General features: G+C 40.4%; 1 non-coding gene across 1 annotated transcript; it reads right to left on the reverse strand.

The window, feature by feature from the left end:
• Nucleotides 1–4,093: 4,093 nt before the first annotated feature.
• Nucleotides 4,094–4,200, reverse strand: LOC125360318. Its single transcript, XR_007212708.1, has one exon. It is a non-coding gene; the product is annotated as a U6 spliceosomal RNA (small nuclear RNA).
• Nucleotides 4,201–8,636: the final 4,436 nt, after the last annotated feature.

The following is an 8,636-nucleotide window of genomic DNA, read 5'->3' on the forward strand; positions in this document are numbered from 1 at the left end:
ATCATCTTACATGATTTTATATAGGTTCAATCTTTCAAGCCAACAATGCCTTAGTTTTGGGGGGTTTTTTGAAACTAAGGTTTGAATTCAGGGTCATGTGTTTGCTGAGCAGGCACTCTACCACTTGAGCTATGCTCCCAGCCTTTTGGTTTTTGGGTTTCATTTTTGTCTTTAGTTAATTTTCAGATAGGTTCTTGTGTTCTCACCTGGCTTAACTTGAACTGCCATCCTCTTATTTAAACTTTCCAAGTAACTTACATGGCAGGCATACAGCTTCATACCTAGTTTTATTAAGTAAGGTAGGGTCTCACTAATATTTTTGCCCAGATTGATCTCCAACTATGATCCTCTTAATCTTCTGCTTACTTTTAGCTAGGGTTATAGGCTTGAGCCACCATGCCCTCCCACCTTATGAATTAAAAAAATAAACATGAATACTTTCCTATTAGAAAATTGTCTACTGACAACCACTGTACTTTATAAAATTTTCTCTCATCTTTATCTTGCAGAGGTGGGAAGCTTGACAACTCTATTTCTCTGATGCCCTAACATCTGTCTTACAAACAAGCTCACATGTTTGATAGACAACTGATAACAGAGCTCATTCTTCTTTCTCTGGCAGCAGTAGAAAAATGCAATGTGGGTCCCAGATGTAACTCAGCTGTAGCTCAAGCCCTAAGTTCAAGTCCCAGGACTGGCAAAAAAAAAATCTTTGTTTGTGAAAATTTTTTCTAAGTAGATGCCAAAGCCAAAATTCATTTTAAAATGTAAATTCTTCAAATCATCTTTTTAAACTGGGTTTGTTTTTTTGGTTTTTTGTTTTACCAGTCCTGGACCTTGGACTCAGGGCCTGAGCACTGTCCTTGGCTTCTTTTTGCTTAAGGCTAGCACTCTGCCACTTGAGCCACAGCACCACTTCTGGCCCTTTCTATATATGTGGTGCTGAAGAATCGAACCCAGGGCTTCATGTATACAAGGCAAGCACTCTACCTCTAGGTCATATTCCCAGCCCTTAAACTGAGTTTTTAAATGTATTAAAATTGGACACAAGAGTACCTGCCTCGTAACTTAGCAATTTTTCCCACTGGGACGTACTTATTCTTTTCCTCTCCACATTGTCTCTTCTATTCCAAAGTACATTTTAAAATATTGTGACATTTCACTTCTAAGTGAAATTTAAGTGCTTTAGCATGAATCTCCAAAACTTGAACTATGTGGGATACAAAAACACAATACCTTTATTACGAAGCAAAACTGAAAACTCCAAATATCATCTAATACCTAGTTTATTTTCAAATGCTCTTGGAAAGAAAAATAAACAATTGAACAATATCTGGACAATAAGCAAATGTTTCATTTGGGTGTCATCTTGTCTTCTACCTTTTTTTTTAGGCTAGTTCCAACTAGACTCACTTTCTTTTCCATAGCATTGACTTTTCTTTTTTTTTTTTTTTTTTTTGAAGGTTCATAAGGAGGTTTATTAGTGGGGCTATAGTTCCCATGGAAGAGGGAGCTACATGGCGTCTGCACCTTATCCAGGTGGCAGCTTCTCTCTCTGGGGGTAAAGGGGGAAGAAGGTAGTGAGTAGGAGTGGCTCATTAGGTATGGGTGGATCTGGGGGCTAGTGGGAGGAGCTGAGGATCTGAGGCTAGGGAAATGCTAACATTCCCCCATTTGTTGTTTATTAATTACAAAGGAGGGGTACCAGGCTGGGAGTATGGGTAGAGTTTGTTTCTTCTGGAACTACTTCCTGCTGAAAAGGGGCGAAGTAGTCAGGGGTCCCTGATTCGTCATTTGGCCTGGTACCGTCCAGTTTGGTTGGTAAAAGTCCTCATCATTTCCACGAGAATGGTTATCAGGGCCAATGGGTGTCATGGTCTCCTCTGGCTACCTCTTGCAGCTTGGGCACATCAAGGAGTCACTGGGTCTGGGGTCTTCAGGGTCCATATCTGTGCTGGGCAGAGCAGTGTAGTAAGAGGATGGCCTTGAACTGCAAGTTCCCAGGTGGCATCCTGGGTGAGGGATGTTATCCTGTTAAAAGAGACTTTTGAGAAGGTCATGCAAAAAGCTAACAAGTTCACAGGACCAGGTAACATAAACAACATGGGAGAACACACCCTGGGCACAAGCCAGAAAAGTTCCATTTGGAACATAAACCCAATTGTGGCCCATTACAAGGAAGGAGGAATAACTAGACTGGGGGCAGGAAGGAAGTGTTTAGGGCTAGTGGACTGGTTGGGAGTTAACCAGTCAGAGGCATATATATGTAGCAAGTAACAAAGGCAAGAATGCAAGTTTCTGTCCAGATGGAAAATGGACAGGTATGGACATTAGGTGAGTAAACAACTATTCCTCTTGATCTCCTGGCTCTGATTAATTTTGGAAGGGCAAGTTTAAATTGACTCCATTTAAGATGAGATTTCATCTCCTCTTGCTCGTCTCCATAGTTCCTCATTGTCAGGATAGACCTCGTCCTGAAGGTCTAGGTGCTCATTGCTTGGATAGCTTGTCCCAGTTGGCATTCACGGGATTTGAACTCAAGGCCTGGTCACTGTCCCTGAGCACTTCTGCTCGAGGCTAGTGCTCTACCACTTGAGCCACAGTGCCACTTTCAGCATTTGGCTGGTTCTCTTGAGCCATGCTTCCAGTCTGGCTCTTTGCTGGTTAGTTGGGAGATGGAGTTTTAGAGGAATATTTTTTTTCCCAAGGAGTCTTAGCCATAAAGCCCTTTATGGTTCCAATTAAAGCAACAGGAGAACAATAGGAGTAGAGCGTACCTGTAACTTGTTGAGAATTGGCCAATACTTGCCAGAGTTCTGCTGTAATACTTAGAGAACAGCAGACTGAATGAGATCCATATGTCATCAAATCAAGTCATATCATTTAACCTTACCAGCAGGTGGAAGAGAACACAAATGAATGACAATCAAGAGGACAAAGGGTCAGGACAATGTAAAAGTCTCAGCTTCAGCGGATCCGAAGTGGCTGTGTCTTCCATCCTGAATCAGCAGGTTTTGTTAGTCATGTGTGATGGAGGCAGGCAGGAGAGATGAGTTGGATCTGGGTGAAGCTGTAGTAGCATCTCTCAGAGTCCCCTGGATAGATTGTCACACCTCCTGCTGGGTTGCCTGCAAAATTCTACACAGACTGGTTAAAGACATTTGAAATCTCCCAGTGTTCCCTGGTTGCTTACTCTGAGTATTCTGGTTTTTGTAGGCTGGTGCCCTACTGGTTTAAGCAGGGTGACAACTTTAAAAAGATTTTAGAAGGCTTGGGCCTTTAACCATCTTCCTAGTCACAAAATCCACACAGACTAAAGGCCAACCAAGTCTGCTCTCTGCAGCAGCAAAGACAGTTTCTGAGGCATGGAGAGGGAAGATACTAATGCTTCCTCAATGCAACCCTGTGGCCACCAAACACAACTCTGATGTTTTTAACCTTGGAGTAAGTCTCAGTTGCAACTCTGTCATCTTAGGCCTGCTATAAACCCAACTCTAACCTGGGGGGTGGGGGGTAGAGCCAGGGCAGGAGCACTCTGGGCCTGTCAAAATCTTCACAGGAAGATCACCAGTGACTCCTAGATTCCCTGAGCAGTTTTGCAAGAGAGAGAGAATAAGGAATCACTAGTAGTGAAACCATGCAGTTTGGGAGCAGACTGTGGAGGCAGCTTCCTGTAGCCATGGACCGCCACAGTCCAGGCAACTAGCACACATGTCCACAGTCCATGCAGCTAGCACACATGTCGACCTGTATTCTATAAAGCAAAATATTAATCCTGGGTCAGGAAAATCGAGGTTAGCAGCCACACTCATTCCAAAATGACTCTGGTCCCTTGATCTTAAAGAGTTTATGAGAGTATAGGAGAGAAAAATGGAGAAGCAAAATCTTAGTCTATACGAAAGAATTGTCAGTATCAGATGTACACTTGACTTTCAGCATAGATGAACATAAAGAATAACACTTGGTTTTACATCATTGTATTTGTACCACATGTTGTATATTTGAACCTTTTGGAGTTTTTTTTTAAAGACACATTTGCTTGCACCCAAATATGATCACTTTTGGTTTAAAACCTGGGTTTTGTTTTTTTTTTTTTAATATGGAACGCTTCACGAATTTGCGTGGCATCCTTGCGCAGGGGCCATGCTAATCTTCTCTGTATCGTTCCAATTTTAGTATATGTGCTGCCGAAGCGAACACTAACATTGACTTTTCTAAGCAAGAACTTTTTAAAAAAAGAAAATACCACATTGTGATCTGGTCATTTCTTCATACTGTTACTTACTGTGATTTAAGATCATCAGATCTATTCTAAGAAAAGGGAGGGAATTGAAACATATAAGAGGTCCAAAAATGGGCTGGGAATATGGCCTGGTGGCAAGAGTGCTTGCCTCATATACATAAAGCCCCAGGTTCGATTCCTCCAGCACCACATATATAGAAAATGGCCAGAAGTGGCACTGTGGCTCAAGTGGTAGAGTGCTAGCCTTGAGCAAAAAGAAACCAGGGACAGTGCTCAGCCCCTGAGTCCAAGGGGTCCAGGACTGGCAAAAGAAAAAAAAAGAGGTCCAAAGAGATCCAATCCATTGGAAACTGATCCATTGGAAACTGTATATACTGGTATTAGAACTAGGGAAGTGAAAGGAATATCAAAATCGAGAGACAAAGGATAAAAAGGCAAACGACTCCAAAAGCAATACTTGCAAAACCATTTGGTATAAATCAACTGAACAACTCATGGGGGGAGAGGAAACGGGGGAGGGGGGAATGAGGGAGGAGGTAACAAAGAGTACAAGAAATGTACCCGAGGTCTAATATATGAAAATATAACCTCTCTTTACATCACTTTGACAATAAATAGGGGGAGGGGGAAAGAAAATATCACATTGTGATCTGATCATTTCTTCATACTGTTATTTAATGTGATTTAAGATTATCAGATCTATTCTAAGAAAAGGGAGAGAATTGAAACATATAAGAGATCCAAAGAGATCCAATGGAAGGTTCTTTGATTTTTTTAAGCTTCTTTTAATTGTAATTTTTTATTGCTATCATAATGGTGATGTACAGAGGGGTTACAGTTAAGTCAGGTAATGAGTACGTTTCTTTTTGAACAGTGTCATCTCTTCCTTCGTTTTCACCAAGTTTTTCACTCCTGATGCCCCTCCCCAACAAGTTATATAGTTCATTTTCAACACAGCCAATGGAACTTTCTATGTAGGTGAAAACAGTTTTGTCTATTTTTTATTGACTTAGCCATTAGTCATGTGGTTATCCCACTCTTTTTTTTTATTAATTGAACATAAATTTTTTTACAAGGTGTTGTGCAAAGAGGGTGCAGTTACATAGTAGGGCAGTGTGTACATTTCTTGTGATATCTTACGACCTGTTTTTCTATCCCTTGTCTAGGTCAGGTAGACATCTATGCAATATAAAATGTATCAAGAACATATACAGTATTCACAGACTTGGTCTCTACTGTCTCTTCGTCTCCCTTTGTTAACAGTCATATATCAGGGAGATCATGCCCCTTTGTTTTCTGTGTTCTAGGTTTCTCTCACTCAACATTATTTGTTCGAGTTCTGACCATTTCCCTGCGAATAACAATATTTCACCATTCCTAATCGCTATGTAGTATTCCATTGTGTATAAGTACCATAGTTATTGGATCCATTCATCGCTGGAAGGGCATCTGGGTTGTTTCCATATTTTGGATATTGTGAATTGTGCCGCGATAAACATGGAAGTACAAATGTCTTTTTGATATCTTGGGTTTTGCTGTTTAGGATAGATGCCTAGGAGTGGTATGGCTGGGTCATAGGGTAGGTCTATATTGAGCTTTTTGAGAAACCTCCATACTGTTTTCCAAAGTGGTTGTACTAATTTGCACTCCCACCAACAGTGGAAAAGGGTTCCTCTTACCCCACAGCCCCTCCAGCATTTGTTGTTTCCTGAGTTCAGAGTATAGGCCATTCTAACTGGGGTGAGGGTTGTTTTTATTTGCATTTCCTTTACTAGCAGGGATGTTGAGCATTTCCTCATGTGTTTCTTTGCCATTTTTATATCTTCTCTTGTGAAGTCTCTCTTTAGCTCTTTTGCCCATTTCCTAATAGGTTTATTGGGCTTGGAGGGGCTTAGTTTTTTGAGTTCTCTGTAGATGACCGATATCAGGCCTTTGTCTGGTGCTGTGCTGGTAAAGATCCTTTCCCATATCATTGGCTGTTTTTCTATTTTGGTGGCTATGACCTTAGCTGTGCAGAAACTTTTTAATTTGTAGTAGTCCCATTTGTCGAGTCTTTCCCCTATTTGTTGTGCCCCTGGGACTCTATTCAGGAAGTTCCTTCCTGTGCCTATAAGTTCTAGCTTCTTTCCTACTCTGTCCTTCAGTAGTTTCAAGGATTCAGGTCTGATGTTGAGGTCCTTGATCCATTTTGAGTTGATCTTGGTGCATGGTGATAGGCTTGGGTCTACTTTGAGTTTTCTGCATATGGTTGCCCAGTTCTCCCAGCACCAGTAGTTGAAGAGGCTCTGTTTTTTCCATTGTATGTCTTTAGCTCCTTTGTCGAATATCAGTTGGCTGTAAGAGTGCGGTTTTATTTCTGGGTCTTCAATTCTAATCCACTGGTCTTCGGATCTGTTTTTATACCAATACCATGCTGTTTTTGTTATGATGGCCTTGTAGTAGAGCTTGAAGTCTGGTATTGTGATAGCTCCTGCACTATTTTTTTTTGCCTAGAATTGCTTTGGCTATTCTAGGTTTTTTGCTGTTCCATATGAGTTTATGGATTGGTTTCTCTATTTCAGTGAAGAATGTGGCTGGGATTTTGATAGGTATTGCATTGAATTTGTATAACAATTTGGGCAATATGGCCATTTTCACTATATTGATTCTGCCTACCCATGAGCATGGGAGGTCTTTCCATCTCCTTGTGTCTTCTTTGATTTCCCTTATTAGATTTTTGTAGTTTTCATTGAATAGGTCCATCACATCCTTGGTTAAGTTGATCCCTAGGTACTTTATTCTTTTTTTGCTACTGTAAATGGAATTGTTTCCATAATTTCCTTTTCTGTTTGTATATTGCTGGTGTACAGAAAAGCTGCTGATTTTTGTGGATTGATTTTGTATCCTGCTACTTTGCCGAATTGGTTTATTAGGTGTAGGAGTTTGGGTACCGAGTTTTTTGGGTCCTTCACATATAAGATCATGTCGTCTGCGAATAGGGATAACTTGATTTCTTCCTTGCCGATGTGGATCCCTTTGATGTCCTCCTCTTGCCTTATTGCTATGGCTAGGGATTCCAGCACTATGTTGAACAGAAGTGGGGAGAGTGGGCATCCTTGTCTTGTTCCTGAGTTTAGGGGGAATGATTTAAGTTTCTCTCCATTTAATATGATATTAGCAGTTGGTCTATTGTATATGGCTTTTATTGTTTTGAGGAATGTTCCATCTATTCCTGTTTTCTCCAAAGCTTTTAATAGGTATGGATGTTGCATTTTGTCAAAGGCTTTTTGGGCATCGACTGATATAACAATGTAATTCTTAATTTTAGATCTGTTTATGTGGTGAATTACGTTGATTGATTTACGGATGTTGAACCATCCTTGTAACTGAGGGATGAAGCCTACTTGGTCATGATGTATGATTTTCTTGATCAGTTTCTGGATCCTGTTAGCTAATATTTTATTGAGGAGCTTTGCGTCTGTGTTCATTAGTGATATTGGTCTGTAGTTCTCTTTTTTTGTTGGATCTTTGCCTCATTTGGGAATGAGTATGATATTAGCTTCGTAGAATGAGTTTGGGATTTCTCCCTCTGTTTCTATTTCACGGAAAAGTTTGAGGAGTATTGGTATTAGCTCCTCACTAAAGGTTTTGTAGAATTCGTTGGTGAATCCATCTGGGCCTGGGCTTTTCTTAGTAGGGAGGTTCTTGATTACCTCCTGTATCTCACCGTAAGTTATTGGTTTATTTAGTTGATTTATTTCTTCTTGGTTCAGATTGGGTAGTTTGTACTTCTCTAAGAACTGATCCATTTCTGTAAAATTATTGTTTTTTGCTGAGTAGAGGTTTTGGAAATAGCTCCTTATGATTGTTTGAATATCGTGTGTACTTGTTGTAATTTTTCCTGTGGGGTCCCTGATTTTACATATATGAGTCTCTTCTCTTCTTTTTTTTGTAAGTCTTGCAAGGGGTCTGTCAATTTTATTTATTTTCTCAAAGAACCAGCTTTTAGTCTTATTTATTTGTTGAATGGTCTTTCTATTTTCAATCAGATTTATCTCTTCTTTAATCCTTGTGATTTCTCCCCTCCTAGTCGTTTTAGACTCTGTCATTTCTTTTTCTCCAGTTGTTTTAGTTTCATCGTGAGGGTATTCACCTGCTCTGCTTCCATTCTTTCAATGTGGGTGCTGTGTGCAATGATCTTGCCCCTCAGTACTGCCTTAGCTGTGTCCCATATGTTTCTTTGTGATGTGTTTTCTTTGTCATTGTGGCTTATGAATTCGTTGATTTCATCTTTAATTTGGTCTGTGGCCCAAGTGTTGGATAGCAGCGTGGTGTTTAGCCTCCAAGAGTGTGTATAGCCTCTGTGGTATCCTTTGTTGTTGAGGGTTACCTTTAATCCATTGTGATCAGATAT

Source organism: Perognathus longimembris, chromosome 11 (assembly GCF_023159225.1).
Source record: "Perognathus longimembris pacificus isolate PPM17 chromosome 11, ASM2315922v1, whole genome shotgun sequence".
Lineage (NCBI taxonomy): Eukaryota > Metazoa > Chordata > Mammalia > Rodentia > Heteromyidae > Perognathus > Perognathus longimembris.